This window comes from Diabrotica virgifera, chromosome 10 (assembly GCF_917563875.1).
Source record: "Diabrotica virgifera virgifera chromosome 10, PGI_DIABVI_V3a".
Taxonomy (NCBI): Eukaryota; Metazoa; Arthropoda; class Insecta; order Coleoptera; family Chrysomelidae; genus Diabrotica; species Diabrotica virgifera.
The window spans coordinates 140,901,765-140,920,553 of record NC_065452.1 but is presented as its reverse complement, the minus strand read 5'-3'; the positions used below and the strand labels follow the sequence as shown (position 1 = coordinate 140,920,553).

The 18,789-nt window shown below is 31.9% G+C and overlaps 1 protein-coding gene and 1 long non-coding RNA gene across 3 annotated transcripts in view; both read left to right on the top strand.

Moving 5' to 3' along the window:
- The window catches only part of LOC126893230 (putative gustatory receptor 28b), a 131,699-nt gene that overhangs the window by 21,885 nt on the left and 91,025 nt on the right, over positions 1 to 18,789 (top strand). The window lies entirely within an intron of this gene.
- LOC126893235 (uncharacterized) lies at positions 2,929 to 6,496 on the top strand. Of its 2 annotated transcripts, none has more exons than XR_007701088.1 (3): positions 2,929 to 3,402; positions 4,505 to 4,665; positions 6,349 to 6,496. It is a non-coding gene; the product is annotated as an uncharacterized LOC126893235 (long non-coding RNA). The 2 variants fall into 2 exon arrangements; XR_007701089.1 differs by lacking the exon at positions 6,349 to 6,496 and adding an exon at positions 5,760 to 5,907.

Here is an 18,789-nt window from a genome sequence, read left to right as displayed (position 1 = left end):
CTAGAAATACAGTCGCTTCTTCCTCACAGCGTAGACATAAATGCCTTAACTGTACTGGAAACTATTTTCATATTTTGCCTTTTTGTTACCTACCCCCTTCCCTTGTGCAGGTATAAAATATGCAATGCAAGGGTCAGAATAACAATGAATGGCCGTTTCCGGATTCCCGAAAATTATAGGTAAAAATATTTTTATGGTATAAACTCAAATCAAAATGGTGTATTCATTTCAATTGAAAACGAAACGAGAATTTCTCATTTTTCTTCAATAGAATTAAGTTTTAAACTTTTTTACCATACAATTAAAACGGTTTAAAAAAAATGATGAATTAGATAGTTCAGTAGTACCTACCAAAATACCTAAATTTGATTAATTATTCTTAACGCGAAGTTGATAATCTATAGGCTAACATTATTCTTCTTCCTATAGGTACATACAGTATATTCTTTTTAAGATATTTTAAAAGTATATACAAGTATGTGTTAAGCATATACTTTTGCATATACTTACGCATATACTAAGAATATTCGATTAAGGTATATTCTAAGAATAAACTTTTACGAACATTCCGAGATACTACGTACACGAATGTGCTCAGTATATTCGGTGCAAGAATATTCTTCGAAGCACATGCAAAGAACATGAAATTTAGAATGTTTTTTATGGTACATGCTATGCTTGTACTACGCATATACTAAAAAGGATATACTTCGACGAATGTTGGCAGGATATGCTTAGAACATGATGCGAACATCATTGTTATGTGGGTACTTGTCTCCGTTATTTTGTTCATTAAGTCTTGCAGCTCTTCTATGGTATTGGAAAACACTTTGTATCATCTGCATAGCGCAGGTTACTGAGCTCGATTCCATTTTTATTGAGATGCCTTCATCAATATTTTTTAAAGTTTAGAGCCTCTTCAAAAATGTGCTTTGAGTACAGATTGAATATCAGCGGTGAAATTATGCATCCCTGTCTCACTCTCCTTAAGATTTTGACCTGATCTGTATATTCTCCATCCAATCGGAGTACTGCGGATTTATTCCAATATAGGTTAGCTATTATTTTCAGGTCTCTTTCGTCAATCCCTGTCCTCTTCAGCACTTCCATCCTTTGTTCATGCCGGACTCTATCGAAAGCCTTCTTTTAGTCAATCAGGCATGCAAAAACATCACAGCTGACATCTCTACATTTCTGAAACAACACCTGCACGCTAAATAAAGCCTCCCTCGTACCAACAGCGTTCACAAATCCAAACTGATTGGGCGCAATTTGTTCTTCGCATTTTCGGTAAATTGTGGTAGTAATAAAAGAAAATCTTCCTTTTAAATAATTTTAATCAAATGAAAAGCCGTTTTACTTTATATTTACATGTTAACTTAAATAAAATACTTAATCCATTCCGTCAAAGCTTATTTCGCAAAATTATCTAGCGACAAGTGTACAAACGCCTATGAAAATGCCCGACAAGTCCCAAGCAATTTGACCTTTATAGGATCCACAACAGATTTCGGAACCAATCTCGGTATGTCTTCAAACGAATCAAAAGATCGCCGTCCGTCCGTTGGACGGACAGCCGGTTGGGCGGCAATCTATAAATCGCGCTTAAGTGCCAATGTAATTTTTCAATAATCGTTTTAAAGTATATTTTATGTTGAAACAAAGTAAAATACCCGCTCTTTGGCGATCGGCGCCCCCAACATCCTGGCGCCCGTGTGCACCGCACAACCTGCACAATAGGTAAAGCCGCCTCTAAGTCAACCGAAGCAAGTTTTCATAAGGCTTTCATTAGTTTTGGCCTTAGACACAAGTGTGTATGTGTGTGGAATAAAAAAAAATTCAAATACTTAGAATATTTTTATTTATAAAATCAAAACGTACAGGTATAAAAAAGAACCTTCAGTCATTTAAACTACTCTTTCTAATAAACTAATCTATAAACTACTCGAATATAAAACAGTCTTAAAACATTTTACATATTTTTATCATAAATTATTTAAAAGGTACTATATTTATTAATCACATCAGTGTCATGAAGAATTTTCTAAAACCGAAAAATTCCTTTATAGAAATATAGTGAAGAATTGTACCTCAAAAACGTAGTTTACTTTGGACAAGTTACTTTTTAACCGTTACCAAAAGGGTTGGTAATAATTAAATAAACTATTTAATAACTAATTTAGGTCAGATCAAGAGTTAATGTTATTTATAACTACCTACTCCAATACCATACAACAGTCTTAAAATTTTGTACATATTTTTATAATAAATTATTCAAAAGGTAAGAGATTTATTAATTATATCAGTACCATGTAGAATTTTCTAAAACAGAAAAATTCCTTTATAAAAATATAGCGAAGAGTTGTACCAAAAGCGTAGTTTACTCTAAACATGTTACTTTCTAGCCAATAACCAACGAGTAGGTAATAGGTAAATATACTATTTAATAACAAATTTAGATCAGATCAAGAGTTAAGATTATCTGAAAAATTCTATAACTACTCTGATGTCATGAAACAAATTTAAAATCTGGTACATATTATTATTATAAATTAATCAAAAGGTAAGATAATTATTAATCAGATCAGTACCATGTAGAATTTTCTAAAACAGAATAATTCTTTTTTAAAAATATAGTGAAGAGTTGTACCAAAATCGTAGTTTACTCTGGATATATTACTTTTTAACCGTTAACAACAGAGTAGGTTATAGGTAAATATATTATTCAATAAACAATTTAGGTCAGAACAAGAGCTAAGGTTATCTATAACTACTCTAATATCATAAAACAGTCTTAAAATATTGTACAAATTTTTATAATAGATTATTCAAAAGGTAAGAGAATTATTATTCAAATCAGTACCATGTAGAATTTTCTAAAACAAAAAAATTCCTTTATAAAAATATAATGAAGAATTGTACCTCAAAAGCCTAGTTTACATTGGACAGGCATGTTACTTTTTAACCGTTAACCAAAGGTAGGGTTAGGTAATAACTAAATATACTATTTAATAACAAATTTAGATCAGATCAACAGTTAAGTTTATCTGAAAAATTCTATAACTACTCTGATATCATGAAACAATCTTAAAAGATTGTACATATTTTTATTATAAATTATTCAAAAGGTAAAAGAATTATTAATCAGATCAGTACCATGTACAATTTTCTAAAACAGAAAAATTCTTTTTTAAAAATATAGTGAAGAATTTTAACTCAAAAGCGGAGTTTACTCTGAACATGTTACTTTTTAAACGTTAACCAAAGAGTATGTAATAGTTAAACAAACTATTTAATAACTAATTTAGGTCAGATCAAGAATTCATGTTATTTATAACTACTCTAATATCACAAAACAGTCTTAAAAGATTTTACATATTTTTATAATTCAATATTCAAAAGGTAAGAGATTTATTAATCATCCCAGTACCATGTAGAATTTTATAAAACAGAAAAATTTCTTCATCAAAATATAGTGAAGAATTGTAACTCAAAAGTCTAGTTTACTCTGGACGTGTTACTTTTTAACCGTTAACAAAAGAGCGGGTAATAGCTAAATATAGGTACTATTTAATAACTGATTTAAGTCAGATCCAGTGTTAAAGTGATCTACAACCACTGTAATATCACAAAACAGTCTAAAAGATTGCACATATTTTTATAATAAAATATTCAAAAGGTAAGAGATTTATTAATCAGATCAGTACCACGTAGAATTTTCTAAAACAGAAAAATTCCTTTATAAAAATATAGTGAAGAATTCTACCTCAAAAAAGTAGTTTACTCTGGACATGTTACTTTTTAACCGTTACCAAAAGAGTATGTAATAGTTAAATAAACTATTTAATAACTAATTTAGGTCAGATCAAGAGTTAATGTTATTTATAACTACTCTAATATCACAAAACAGTCTTAAAAGATTTTACATATTTTTATATTTCAATATTCAAAAGGTAAGAGATTTATTAATCATCACACTACCATGTAGAATTTTATAAAACAGAAAAATTTCTTCATCAAAATATAGTGAAGAATTGTAACTCAAAAGTCTAGTTTACTCTGGACATGTTACTTTTTAACCGTTAACAAAAAAGCAGGTAATAGCTAAATGCAGGTACTATTTGATAACTGATTTAGGTCAGATCCAGTGTTAAAGTTATCTACAACCACTGTAATATCACAAAACAGTCTAAAAGATTGCACATATTTTTATAATAAAATATTCAAAAGGTAAGAGATTTATTAATCAGATCGGTACCACGTAGAATTTTCTAAAACAGAAAAATTCCTTTATAAAAATATAGTGAAGAATTCTACTTCAAAAACGTAGTTTACTCTGGACATGTTACTTTTTAACAGTTACCAAAAGAGTATGTAATAGTTAAATAAACTATTTAATAACTAATTTAGGTCAGATCAAGAGTTAATGTTATTTATAACTACTCTAATATCACAAAACAGTCTTAAAAGACTTTACATATTTTTATAATTCAATATCCAAAAGGTAAGAGATTTATTAATCATCACAGTACCATGTAGAATTTTATAAAACAGAAAAATTTCTTCATCAAAATATAGTGAAGAATTGTAACTCAAAAGTCTAGTTTATTCTGGACATGTTACTTTTTAACCGTTAACAAAAGAGCAGGTAATAGCTAAATATAGGTACTACTTAGTAACTGATTTAGGTCAGCTCCATTGTTAAAGTTATCTACAACCACTGTAATATCACAAAACAGTCTAAAAGATTGCACATATTTTTATAATAAAATATTCAAAAGGTAAGAGATTTATTAATCAGATCAGTACCACGTAGAATTTTCTAAAACAGAAAAATTCCTTTATAAAAATATAGTGAAGAATTCTACTTCAAAAACGTAGTTTACTCTGGACATGTTACTTTTTAACAGTTACCAAAAGAGTATGTAATAGTTAAATAAACTATTTAATAACTAATTTAGGTCAGATCAAGAGTTATTTATAACTACTCTAATATCACAAAACAGACTTAAAAGATTTTACATATTTTTATAATTCAATATTCAAAAGGTAAGAGATTTATTAATCATCACAGTACCATGTAGAATTTTATAAAACAGAAAAATTTCTTCATCAAAATATAGTGAAGAACTGTAACTCAAAAGTCTAGTTTATTCTGGACATGTTACTTTTTAACCGTTAACAAAAGAGCAGGTAATAGCTAAATATAGGTACTACTTAATAACTGATTTAGGTCAGATCCAGTGTTAAAGTTATCTACAACCACTGTAATATCACAAAACAGTCTAAAAGATTGCACATATTTTTATAATAGAATATTCAGAAGGTAAGAGATTTATTAATCAGATCAGTACCATGTACAATTTTCTAAAACAGAAAAATTCCTTTATAAAAATATAGTGAAGAATTCTACCTCAAAAACGTAGTTTACTCTGGACATGTTACTTTTTAACCGTTACCAAAAGAGTATGTAATAGTTAAATAAACTATTTAATAACTAATTTAGGTCAGATCAAGAGTTAATGTTATTTATAACTACGCTAATCTCACAAAACAGTCTTAAAAGATTTTACATATTTTTATAATTCAACATTCAAAAGGTAAGAGATTTATTAATCATCACAGTACCATGTAGAATTTTATAACAGAAAAATTTCTTCATCAAAATATAGTGAAGAATTGTAACTCAAAAGTCTAGTGTACTCTGGACATGTTACTTTTTAACCGTTAACAAAAGAGCAGGTAATAGGTAAATATAGGTACTATTTAATAACTGATTTAGGTCAGATCCAGTGTTAAAGTTATCTACAACCACTGTAATATCACAAAACAGTCTAAAAGATTGCACATATTTTTATAATAAAATATTCAAAAGGTGAGAGATTTATTAATCAGATCAGTACCACGTAGAATTTTCTAAAACCGAAAAATTCCTTTATAAAAATATAGTGAAGAATTCTACCTCAAAAACGTAGTTTACTCTGGACATGTTACTTTTAAACCGTTACCAAAAGAGTATGTAATAGTTAAATAAACTCTTTAATAACTAATTTAGGTCAGATCACGAGTTAATGTTATTAATAACTAATTTAGGTCAGATCAAGAGTAAATGTTATTCATAACTACTCTAATATCACAAAACAGTCTTATAAGATTTTACATAATTTTATAATTCAACATTCAAATGGTAAGAGATTTATTAATCATCACAGTACCATGTAGAATTTTATAAAACAGAAAAATTTCTTCATCAAAATATAGTGAAGAATTGTAACTCAAAAGTCTAGTGTACTCTGGACATGTTACTTTTTAACCGTTAACAAAAGAGCAGGTAATAGGTAAATATAGGTACTATTTAATAACTGATTTAGGTCAGATCCAGTGTTAAAGTTATCTACAACCACTGTAATATCACAAAACAGTCTAAAAGATTGCACATATTTTTATAATAAAATATTCAAAAGGTGAGAGATTTATTAATCAGATCAGTACCACGTAGAATTTTCTAAAACCGAAAAATTCCTTTATAAAAATATAGTGAAGAATTCTACCTCAAAAACGTAGTTTACTCTGGACATGTTACTTTTAAACCGTTACCAAAAGAGTATGTAATAGTTAAATAAACTCTTTAATAACTAATTTAGGTCAGATCACGAGTTAATGTTATTAATAACTAATTTAGGTCAGATCAAGAGTAAATGTTATTCATAACTACTCTAATATCACAAAACAGTCTTATAAGATTTTACATAATTTTATAATTCAACATTCAAATGGTAAGAGATTTATTAATCATCACAGTACCATGTAGAATTTTATAAAACAGAAAAATTTCTTCATCAAAATATAGTGAAGAATTTGTAACTCAAAAGTCTAGTTTACTCTGGACATGTTACTTTTTAACCGTTACCAAAAGAGTCTGTAATAGTTAAATATACTATTTAATACCTAATTTAGCTCAGATCAAGCAGAGTTTACTCTGGACATGCTACTTTATAACCGTTATCAAAAGAATACGTAATAGTTAAAAAATATGCTATTTAATAACTAATTTAGGTAAGATCAAGAGTTAATGTTATCTACAACTACTCTAATATCATAAAACAACTTTAAAACATTGTACATATTTTTATATTAAAATATTCAAAAGGTAAGAGATTTAATAATCAGGAATCAGGACAGTACCATGTAGTATTTTCAAAAACAGAAAAATTTCTTCTTCAAAATATAGTGAAGAATTGTACCTCAAAAGCAGAGGTTACTCTGGACATGTTACTTTTTAACCGTTAACCAAAGACCAGGTAATAGGTAAATATACTATTTAATAACTGATTTAGGTCAGATCCAGTGTTTGTTATCTACCACCACTCTAATGTCACAAAACAGTATTGTACCTCAAAAGCGGAGTTTTCTCTGGACATGTTACTTTTTAATCGTTAACAAAAGAGTAGGTAATAGTTAAATATACTATTTAATACCTAATTTAGCTCCGATTAAGCAGAGTTTACTCTGGACATGCTTCTTTTTAACCGTTATCAAAATAGTAGGTAATAGTTAAAAAATATGCTATTTAATAACTAATTTAGGTAAGATCAAGAGTTAACGTTATCTATAACTACTCTAATATCATAAAACAGCCTTAAAAGATTGTACATATTTTTATAATAAAATATTAAAAAGGTAAAAGATTTATTAATCAGATCAGTACCATGCAGGATTTTTTAAAACAGAAACATTTCTTCATCAAAATATAGTGAAGAATTGTATCTCAAAAGCAGAGTTTACTCTGGACATGTTACTTTTTAAGTGTTAACAAAAGAGTAGGTACTATTAGTACTATAGTACTATTTAATAACTAATTTAAGTCAGATCAAGAGTTAATGTTATCTACAACTAGTCTAATATCATGAAACAGCCTTAAAATATTGCACACATTTTTATAATAAAATATTCTAAAGGTAAAAGGTTTACCAATCAGATCAGTACTATGTAGAATTTTCTAAAACAGAAAATTTCATTTATAAAAATATAGTGAAGAAATATACTTCAAAAGCATATTTACTCTGGACATGCTACTTTTTAACCGATAACAAAATAGTACGTAATAGGCAAATACACTCAACCAAACAATGGAATCATCTGATATTTTTTGTTATTTTAAGCGAATTAAAGCTAAATTTAATTTTTTTTCACTGCACCTCTTCGGAGCCTAACTACAGGTTATAGTACCAAATCAACATACCTGCGAGCTATTAACCTTCCGATGACCAACCTTTTTTTGTTACACGGATGACCAAGGGAGGAAAATGACCCCAGGTCAAAAATGACAATTAACAAAAAATGAAGTTTTTTTATGGCATGGACTTTATGTCATTCAGCCAGTCACAACATGAGTCAGTGTCATGTGTAGTGTGTATGTTGAGTAAGTGTCTTGTTACTTAGCAAAGTCGACGTCATTAGCGTAAAACTACTTGGAATTACACGTAATAGACGGTATTTTACTAAACATCAACTTCAGAATATATTTTTTATTCGATAGGGAATTTTTTTCATTTCAAAATATGAGGATATCTAGAATGATATTAAAGTCAAATAAAAAAATAATGAGTTAAAAATTGAAAATACTTTTGAATTTATTAAAGAAAAACATACGCTGGGGTCAAAATTTCCCCCGCTTGGTCATCCGAAGGTTAAAGTAGGCTGGATGAAAATTAAAGGATTTTTGTACCGATCATAATTCCCACGAGATAATGACCCTTTTTCTTTTATATTTGTGAACAAATCTGGCAGTTTCCGTTCTTGCTTGTCTTCCTTGCCCTTTAAGTACAGGAATTCGTTAACGATCTGATTTTACATATCCTACTTTCGTTAAAATAGCACACTTTTCCAATTTCAAATGTTCCAGTCTTGGTGTTAAACGACACCAATTTACGTGATCTTGTACTGCCTGGTTAACTCGGTATCCCGTAACTTTCTCCTGCTGTAAATTCCTTAGACACGGCAACTCTTTTTCTTATCGGTTCAACTAAAATACTTACATCTATATTTTCCAAAAGCTGCAGATTTTAAATACGTGGTGATTCCATATAAGTTTGGTTGAGTGTATACTATTTAATAACCAAAGGTCAGATCAAGAGTTAAGGTAGCGAACTTCGAAAGAATAAATCTGGATATAATGATAATGAACGAGACGAAAGAAAAAGAAAGGAAACGGTACTGAAAAAACGAAGAAGTTATTCTCTGTTGGAGAGGAACAGATAAGAAAGAAAAGGCCAAAGTAGGAATTGTAATTATGCTGAAAAATAAATGGCAACACGCCATCGAAAACTGGGAACCAATAAACGAAAGAATTGCCAAACTTAACCTAAAAATATACGGAAGACAACAGCTTACAGACCAAACTGCAAGAAGATATCGAAAAGAGAAAGAACAATCAAGAAATAATTAATGCAGGTGAACTGAATGGAAGAACAGGAAGAAAAGAAAACGACAGAACAGTAGGTAGATTTGGAGAAGATTTAATAAACGATAACGGGGACAGGCTGATTGAACTATGCGAAATAATCCACTTAAAGATCACAAACGGCTTCTATAAACATAAAGATATACACAAATACATATGGGTACAAAAAACAAGAAAACTGAGGGCTATTATTGATTATTTTATCACGAAAGTTCGATAAAAATAAAGGATGTAAGAGTAAAACGAGGCGCAGAATACGCCACAGATCACAAACTATAGTAGTAGTCGCTTGGATGGACTCAACAGAAACCGACCTTGGGAAATGCTGGTGAATTTACGGCTCCGGCTACACCACTCAATGTGTGCTCAATAAAAGAAAAAAAGTTCAAACTAAACTTACCAGAAGAAGATTCCATAAAGTAATTATTACACTTCTCCAAGAAATTAACGCACCACCTAAATTGGTCATTTTTAATGTCTCGAATTTCCTAAACCTGTTGTCCGATTTAACTGTTTTTTGAAGTTATACTTCTTTAGGCACGAGGGTAAATTTTTGATTTTACTGGGCGCATGCGCACACCGACAGTATGGTACGAAACGTTATACGCGATCTGATTGGGTGTCAAAATCATCTGTCAATTAATTGTTCACAATGGAGATTCTGGATAAACAAAATGTTGTATAGTAGTTTTTATTGTTGTGAGGACAGAGACAAAAAGCAAGTTTATAATAATTGTAGTGACTTTTTAAATAGTTTTTAAAAGCAACAGGTACGTTCCTTATTAGAAATGTTTCAGTACTTATTGTAATAAAAAATTACAAATTAGGTAAATACCTATTTGGAAAATGTACCTACCTAGCTAGTAGGTAATGGTTTGATTTACATAATTTGATTACCAACAATAATATATTGCTTTTTTAGTCTATATTTTGTCGTATTTTAATTCCACAAGAATCAAACTTATTTGATTAAACTAACAGAATAAGCAACTGTCAAAAAATTTTTAAAACGTTTAGTTGCTAGGTATATTTTCCCACGTCATTCACAATGTCTCGGTAGTTAAATTATGCGTGGGGTGAGTTCAAAATAATCCAAACGTGATAGACAGCAGGTTCAATTCCCAATGAAAATTTTTATTTTTGAAGTTATTCTTCTTTAGGCGCGATTCGATTGAGGGTAAAATTGTACATAAATCTGCGCTCCTGCGCACACAGACAGTATGTAGTTCCTTGCTAATCTTTCAAGATAGGTGTTTATGTATCTGTATCCGTGCAAATAAGTCATTAAAAGAATATATTAGTGTTTTTAGTAAATGTATTATTTATTATAATTCTTGTGTTTTTGGATTTGTGTTTCTCTGTAGTAAAATAATAAAATATTTACACTATTTGTCGCCGTGTTGTGTAATTATATCCGAAACTTACATGTCAATTAGAAGGACCTCGCTGGTGTAGTTGCTAGGGCAATAGCTTCGAGATTGGAATGACGCGGGTTCGAATCCTGGGCGATTCATATATTTTTTTTATTTTTGGTTGTTTTAATAAAAAAATTTTGAAAGTGGTAGATAAGAAAGTTAGTTTAATTTTTAAATAAAATACAAATAACCTGTTTCTTTTTTTATACATTTTATGATTGAAAGTATATTTATTATATTTTTTTTTCAGAAAATACGTATTTAGTTAAAATTTTCTCAACAATTGTTCAGAAATAATTTCTTTGGTTTCATTTTTCAATGTGTTTGCGTGTGTTTTATTCTTTTATTTTTTTAATTTTTCGTATTGTTTTAATAAAATTTTTCGGAAAGTAGTAAGTATTAAAATTAGTTTAGTATCTAAATAAAGTATAAATAAACTGTTTAAAGTATATTGATTTCGTTGAAATCATATAATAGAAGTATAACTTCTTACGTGCGTACAAAGTACACACACACACACATTCTTTTTTTAATATGTTATACCTAGCTTTATTATTTAACAATATCGCTGTAATCATATTGTTGTTAGACAGGTAGACAGGTAAATGGTAAATTGTCATTGTACACCGGGTGTACCAATCAACCTGTGATTTGTTCTCAAAGTTCGCGTCACCCTGTGGAATATTCTAGCATGTATAAAATACTGAAATTAAAACCCAACTATAGACTCATGTTTTCTTAATATTCTATTTTTTTATTCATTCGCTTATGTTAGATAATAAAAAAGTTAGGTACATTAACAACTAGCCTCATTTTCCATCAATATAGGGTGTTTTTAAATAAGTATGGCAAACTTTAAAGGGTAATTCTGCATAAAAAATAATGACAGTTTGCTTTATAAACGTATATCCGCAAAGGCTTCGTTTCCGAGATAGGGGGTGTTAAAATTTTTCTTACAAACTGACGATTTATTTATTGCTCTAAAACCGGTTGAGATACGCAAATGAAATTTGGTGGGTCTTAAGAGGTAATTATTGTGCATTTTTTGGCATACAATTAAGAATTTTATGTTTGCCATTTTCGCACATAAGGGTCATATTTCCCGTATGCGCGCCAATTGTATATAAAAAATGCGCAATAACTACCTCTTAAAACCCACCAAATTTAATTTGCATATCTTAACCGGTTTTAGAGCAATAAATAAATCGACAGTTTGTAAGAAAAAATTCAACACCCCCTATCTCGGAAACGAAGCATTTGCGAACATACGTTTATAAAGCAAACTGTCATTATTTTTCATGCTGAATTACCCCTTAAAGTTTACCATACTTATTTAAAAACATCCTGTATTGACGAAAAACAAGGCTGGTTGTTAAAGTACCTAACTTTTTGATTATCCAATATAAGCGAAGAAATCAAAAAACAGAATATTAAGAAAACATGAGGCTATAGTTGGGTTTTAATTTCAGTATTTTATAAATGCTAGAATATTCCACAGGGCCACGCGACCTTTGAGAAAAAATCACAGTTTGATTGGAACACCCGTTGTACAATGACAATTTACCTGTCTAGCAACAATATTATTACAGCAATAATGTTAAAGAATAAGGCCTTATCAAAAAAATTACTTAAATCGGACAACAGATTAAGGAAATTCGAGACATCAAAAATGGCCAATTTTTAAGGTGGTGCGTTAATTTCTTGGAGAAGTGTATAAACGAAGATTAGACCAAAAGCTACAAGAGTCACAAACTATATGAATTACTAGAACAAAAAAATGTATGAACACTTAAAAACCTATATGAAGACAGTGGCCTTAGAAGCTCTTGGAGAAGAGGGCCAAAGATACATCCACCAAAATTTGAAATTAAACGAAGACACACTGAAATTCATAAAAGAGAAGATACAGCTCCATTCAAAATACCTGAACACTAAAAACTATAAAGATAAATACACATAGTTTCAAAAGTTATGCGCCACTTAAAATTATGCTCATTTTCATAGATTTTTTCGTGAACGGATTCCGCTAATTGTTTTTAATATAAAAGATTTTTCTTTCGTATTTACGCAGGTGGGTAAAGGTTTACTCAAACTTATATTTTGAACTTATACCGGGTGGAAGAAAAGATATTATGTTTTTCTGATGTTAAGTTTGAGACACCCTGTAGGGAGGACGAGGTATAAGTGTGGGTATTATAGCCTTATGTTTTATGAATATTTTGTTTCTTGGATTTTCTAAGATTTTAAAAAAAGAAAATATACGCTTTTATTATTTAACATGACGTGTTTTAACTCAAACAAAACTAAATTATTAATAAAAAATAACAGTTAAAAAACAGAAAGGTGCATAACATTAACATTTCTGGTCGACATCTTAAGATTTGAGTTGTCGTCCAAGTGAGCGGTATGACAGCGCAACATAAGAGAGATGAGATTCTTTAAGGGAGGATCTGTGATGTTTTGGGGTGGAATTTTCTTGTAGACAAGGTCATTTAGCACAAAATAAATCGATTTTTAAATACAGCACCTAAAGACGTGCAACATTTTGCATTGTGTTCAGGATGATAGGAAAAAAGTGTACTATAGAAAAATGGGTGGAAATGCATAGTTGCATTTTAAAATGCATCCAAAAGTGCATAAACATGTCAAAATAAGTGTACTAAGGGCCATATTCTGTTACTCACGAGGTTTTTGGGGTCGCTGAAGACGAATACGGTGTGTAAAGGGGTAGTGAAACGCAATACATGATGTCGTATCCTGTTGGCATCACTTAGCCTTTCCTACTCAATTCCTATCTTCACCTCCAAGCTGGTACACACCGGTAACCTGATCAACCCCACTGGAGATTGGTTAACCAACCCCAGTGGAAGGTGGGGTCAGGGCTGACGAAGAAGGGAGTCTTGGTCCTCCGATGAATAGGGGGTTGGGCTGAAGGTTAACTACCTCCTCCTAGAAAAACTACGAGTTATGAACGTGAAAGGAAGAAAAGCCGGACTGATCAAACGACGACGACTGTGCGAGAAAAAGGAATACGATTTGAGGGTTGCGACATGGAATATTCGAACCTTGTATAGATTGGGAGCTCTCCAAAATCTCTTAAATGAACTAAATAGATACAAAATAGACATAACTGCCATACAAGAAATGAGGTGGATTGGAAGCAATATAATGGAAAAAAGAAGCCATACGATTTTCTATAGCTGCGATCCTAAAGATCACGTCTTGGGCACTGGATTCATAGTAAACAAGAGAGTAAAACACACTATAAGAGATTTCAGAGCCATTAGCCCCAGAATGTGTATTCTAAGAGTTAAAGGACGTTTCTTTAACTACAGTCTAATTAATGCGCATGCCCCGACAGAAGAAAAAGAAGATGAAATTAAAGAAGAGTTTTATGATGAACTAGAGTCCGCATATCAGTCATGCCCAAAAAATGATATAAAAATAATCTATGGAGACCTAAACGCCAAAGTTGGAAGAGAACAGCAATTCCAACCCACAATAGGTAGGCAGTCTCGATGAGCAATCAAATGACAATGGCAATAGGTTAATAAACCTAGTAAGATCACTTAACATGGTGATTGCTAGCACATACTTCGCTCGCAAAGATATACACAAGGGTACCTGGAAGTCCCCAGATGGACTGACAGTAAATATGATAGATCATGTTATTGTAGACTCGAGACACCAATCGAATATCATAAACGTCCGCGCCAAAGAGGGGCAAATGCGGATTCTGATCACTACCTGGTCGAAAGTAGAGTAAGGGCTAGAATTTCAAACATCAAAAAGGAAAGAGGCTCTAAACATGAACGATACAAGGTAGAAGGACTCAAAGAAACAAACAAAAATAAAGAGTATAAAGAAAAGATAAGCATCAAACTAGAAAACAGACCAAAACATGAAAACCCAAATAAGGAGTGGGAAGAGTGCAGAGAAATCATAAAAGAGACAGCTAAAGAAGTATTAGGCATAGAAGGTAAAGAAAGAAGAACAAGAACGAATGACTGGTTTGACGAAGAATGTCAGATTATAACAGACAGAAAAAACAGAGCATATTTACTGATGCAACAGGGGCACAGAACCCCACAAGCAGAGGAAGAATATAAACAACTACGCAAAGAAGAAAAGAAAATTCACCGAAGAAAAAAGAGAGAATATATGAACAAAGAACTTCAAGAACTGCAAGAACTAAGTAGATGACAGAGACAAGAAAATTTTATCAGAAACTGAACAAAAGCAGAAAAGACTTCAAACCGAGAACGACGATGTGTAGAGATAAGGAAGGTAATATATTGACAGAACAGCAAGAGATACTAAGAAGATGGACAGAACATTTTACGGAAAAGCTTGAATGAGATGGGAGTGAGACGAACCCTGATATACCATTAGACCAAGCAGACAACAGAGAAAAGAGTCCACCAAAAATAGCCGAGATTAGAACAGCAGTAGACAAATTAAAGAACAATAAATCACCGGGATCGGATCAAGTAGCATCGGAATTACTGAAGGAAGGAGGAGACGCACTACAGAAAACAATACATGAATTGATAACAAAGATATGGTCAAATAAACAGCTACCAGAGGAGTGGAATAGCGGTATTATTGTACCATTATATAAAAAAGGGAATCAGTTAGAATGTGGAAACTACCGTGGAATCACGCTGCTCAATGCAGCATACAAAATAATGTCCAACGTCATTTATGAAGGACTTAGACAACACGCTGAAAAAAATAGTTGGCAGGTACCAAAGTGGCTTCTGTAGACAGAAGTCAACAATAGACCAGATATTTGTTCTGCGACAGATCCTCGAAAAAACAAGTGAACATAACATCGACACACATCATCTCTTCATAGAGTTCGAAAGCGCATATGACAATATAAACCGAGAATTCTTAATAAAAGCAATGAAAGAATTTAATATACCAACACAACTAATAGAACTGATAAAAGAATCTCCAAAAGTAGAAAGTAAAATCCGGATACAGAACGAAATAACGGAAACAATAGATGTGAAAAAGGGACTACGCCAGGGAGACGCTCTATCATGCATCTTGTTCAACATCGTACTCGAGAAAATAATGAGGGACACAACAGTCAATACTCGAGGAACAATAATTAATAAAAGCGTGCAAATACTAGCATTTGCAGATGATGTTGACATAATCGCAAGATCAAGAAGAGAAATGATAGAGGCATTCAATCAAATAGAACGAGCTGCACAAAATAGTGGCCTTAAAATCAACCAGAACAAAACAAAATATATGCAGGTAAGTAAAAACACAGAAATAAGGCAGCCACAAAATATAACAATAGGAGAATACAACATTGAGGGGGTAAAAAACTTTACATACTTAAGATCCCTAGTCACATCTGATAATAACGTAACAGAGGAAGTGAAGAGGCGAATATTTATTGCCAATAAAAGTTACCATGGCTTAATTCGGCAACTAAGATCAGACAACGTCGCAAGGAAAACAAAATGCCAAATATACAAAACCTTAATAAGACCGGTACTCACATACGGCTCAGAAACCTAGACACTCACTAAAAGAGAGGAAACATTGCTAGCCACCTTTGAAAGAAAAATCTTGCGACACATATATAAGGGCACAAAAGAAAATGGAATTTGGCGAAGAAGGTACAACTTTGAACTATACGAAATATACCAGGATCCGGATATCATAACATTCATTAAAATAGGACGGCTGCGTTGGATGGAACATGTAGAAAGAATGGAAGAAGGCGAAATACCAAACAAAATATTCAAACAGATGCCAGTAGGAAAAAGAACAAGAGGAAGACCAAAGCTGAGATATTTAGAACAAATAGAAAATGATATAAAAACCTTAAAAATAAAAAACTGGAGAAAAAAAAGCACGAAACAGATCAGAGTGGAGAAGAATCCTGGAACAGGCCAAGACCCAGAAAGGGCTGTCGATCCAATGATGATGATGATGAAGACGAATACGCCATCAGAACAGACCACCGGAGCACCTGGTGCTCAGATTCACTGTTCACGGCACTAAATTGATACAAACAGATTACTAGGGAGTATTGGGGTCTCTGAACAAGAATACTCCTATACAAGAATACGGTGCACCTGGCGCTCACGAAAACTCTAAACTGCAGAAGATAACATGTTTTAGCAGTGACCTTGGGCAGCAGGTGGTCCTGGTGTCATTTCTGATAGCACATTTGTATTCAGCGACCCTAAAAACCACCTAGTAATCTATTTGAATGCATTTAACGCCGAAACCCTTCGAAACTCCAGAAGATGACGTACCTTAGTAATGACCGTGGACTACAGGTGGTCCGGGGTCAGTTCTGATAGCGTATTCATGTTCAGTAACCCTAAAAACCCCTCGTGTAATCTGTCTGCACCAATTTAGTGCCAAAATCACTCGAAACTCCAGAGGATGACGTGACTCTAGACACCAGGTGCTCTGAGTGTAGGTTCTGATGGCGTATTGGGCAACCCCAAAAACCGCCCGAGTAATCTATTTGCATCATTAGACATAATGAAGCAGTATCAAACATAACTCTAATTCTATCAGGAGTACCCCAGGGCAGTATATTGGGACCAACTTTATACTTACTCTACACAGCAGATATTCCCACAACACCAAACAGCACAATTGCTACCTAGGCAGACGATACTGTTATAATGGCCTCTAGCTCGGTTCCAGTTACAGCGTGCCAAAATTTACAACATCATTTAAATGGTTTAGAGAAATGGTTAAAACCGTGGCGAGTTAAAGTAAATGGCAGCAAATCTGCACATATAACATTCACTTTATGCAGGGAAAGTGATCTGTGCATATAAACAATACTATCATACCCACAAGAAATTATGTTAAATACTTAGGAATACATTTTGACAGCCGACTAAATTGGGGAAAGCACATCTGGAAAAAACGACTACAACTCAGATTAATATACAGGAAAATGTATTGGTTCATGAACAAAAAATGCAAATTAAGTCTAAACAATAAATTATTATTGTATAAATCTATCCTAAAGCCAGTTTGGACTTACGGTATTCAGATATGGGGTACAGCATCTAATTCCCATCTACGGAAACTTCAGCGTTTCCAGTCAAAAGTCTTGAGACATATTACCAATGGACCGTTGTATGTGCCTAATTATGTTATACATCGAGACCTTCAGATCCAAAACATTACAGACACCGTTGTCTCACTCAGTGGAACCTACAAAAATAGACTACTGAAGCATCCAAATACGCTTGCGCAAGACCTACTTAAACGACCGATGAGAGGAAGACTAAAACGCCGTGACCCATTAGACCTTTCTGTACCTGTAATTACTGAAACGTAAATTATATAATTTAATGTGTGTGTATTTTAACTATTGATGTTTTTTTTGTTCGTAAAATATGTATTTGTAAATTTTTATTACATCTCAGATATTTTTATCAGAAATGTATCGCAAAGATTTTCATCACTGGATGGATTTCCACTATGTTAATGTGATAAACCTATTGATTATTGTTTTTTTTAATTGTAGAAACAGATTTCAAAAAATAAAGGATGTTTAAAAAAATATTAATGCCAAAATCCGTCGAAACTCTAGAAACTAAAGAAAAAATAAAAAGCTACAAATTAAGAGAAATAGATAGTAAAGAGGAATACCAGAAGAAGTTAACCAAACAGTTCGAGACTATAAAGGCAACTAACACCGGAATAGAAAATAAATGGAAGCAATTTAAGGAAATCATATTGAAAACAGCAAAAGAAGTATGCGGAACAACTAAAATCACAAACATATATTCGAAGAAAAGTAAATGGTGGACAGCAGAAATACAACGTAAAGTGAAAGAAAAGAAAAAGGTATGGAAAAAGTATCTAAAAACCAAATCGGAGGACGATTACGAAAAATACAAAATGGCC